Below are 1879 nucleotides of genomic sequence, written 5' to 3' on the forward strand. Positions count from 1 at the left end.
CCTGACCTAAGGAGGATTTTATTTAGGGACGATTTTAAGTATAATTTTAATTGGAACACAGCTTCGAATATTTGGTTTTAATTTGGTTTTAGAGGGGTTTTTATTTTTATTGATATGTATATCTGTTTTAATATGCTGTGCACCGCCCTGAGTCCTGCGGGAGAAGGGCGGTATAGAAATTAAAATAATAAAATAATAAAATAAATAAATCCATCATCCACTTTGTTTAAAGAGGATTTAAGAAACCAATTTTTCCCTTTTAATATGAAACCCTGGTTCCCAGTATAGTTATAGTTCTATATACCATAGTTACAAAGAAAGGTATCACTAAGTATCAATAATATACTGGCTACACAGAACTGTACTAAATATTTAACAATGTGCTTTTAAGAGTGCCAAATCTAATTAGGATACTTTGAAATTATTCATGCATTGTTAAGTGTGATTTAATTGCAACATGTTTCAGGAAGTTTTTTTTATAACAGTGAAACATTTTAGCAAATGAAATGGATTCTCAAATGCAACTACTTCTGGAAACAAAAAGACAATAATACATGTATGCCTTTTTGTTGTTGAAGCTCATTTCAGATGTTATATCGTGTCAATAGCAAGATGAAGCAATGATAAATGTCAGAACTGTATGAAACTGATGTCACATATTAACTCCTTTTTTCTCACCCTACATGCCCCTATTAGTAGGACAGTGAACCAACTTTTACTCTTCCTTTACTGACATTTTACAGGTCAAAATTAAAGTGTTCTCATTGATTTTCTTCTATCAGACAAGAAACTAGTTATCTTATATAATACTGCTGGCTTTTGTGTTGCAGCAATAAAAATTCATCAACAGATTATTAGGGGACTGATAAGAGCAAACACATTGAAGATCCTTTTATTTTAACCAGTCATAATTACTGATATTGGTAGATAATCTCACAAATTGGTGTCCACTCTTATCAATTTAGACTTATTGCAGTTTTTTATTAACCAAATAAAACCCATTTGAAAACTATGGATGTTCAATTGTTTTTCTTAAAATTGATTTATAGATATTTTTTTTTAGCATATTAGTATTTATTAAGCCCTCAATTTAATTTTGAATAGTTAAACAAGTTTAACAAAATAAAGTTAAAATTAGTCTGTGAAAATGCTTTTATCATTGATACATTTCAGTTTAGTCTTATTTTAAAGATTATACTTATACCTTTGATTCCACTTATGCATGCATTTAATCCTTTCTTGATTTTTAATTTTACGTTTTCTATAATGAAGTTCTATTAATCACTGGCCAAGGACTGTTATAAATTGATATGTGATTAATTTCATACCACAAAGTCTGCTGAGGAAAAGATTAATATTTATTGTGAATTAATCACTTGTAAAAATTGATTTTAAGCAGAGGGCTATTAAAATTAATCCAAGACTTGCTGTTTCCTGCCTTAAGACTTACTGAAAAATCAGTATGTCAGAATACCATTTTTCCATGAATCCAACTAAAATTTAAGGTGTTTCAGAATCTGTTATCCTTCATAGCTCACAAGGGCCTGCTACTTAATATTTAAAATGCACACTACACAGATTCAACTCTTTCTCCTTTATTTGCATTTTTCAAATTGCTGGAACAGCAAGTGTGTCATGGAAGGGAAATCCCACCCAACCTGATCACAAGCAGCACAAAGTCCCAAATACTTGAGTTATCGTAAACAAAACTAATCACAAGAACCACAAATAAATAAGGACAATGGGGAGAAAACTATTTGGAATACAGCAGTGTGGGTGCAAAAAGGGATCTCGGTAAGGCAAAGGGGAAAAAAACATTCAAAATGAGAAAATGTACACCATTTTACATTACAAGGTAAGGTTATTTCTGTCCACTAGA

Source organism: Protobothrops mucrosquamatus, unplaced genomic scaffold (assembly GCF_001527695.2).
Source record: "Protobothrops mucrosquamatus isolate PMUCROS unplaced genomic scaffold, P.Mucros_1.0 scaffold315, whole genome shotgun sequence".
Lineage (NCBI taxonomy): Eukaryota > Metazoa > Chordata > Lepidosauria > Squamata > Viperidae > Protobothrops > Protobothrops mucrosquamatus.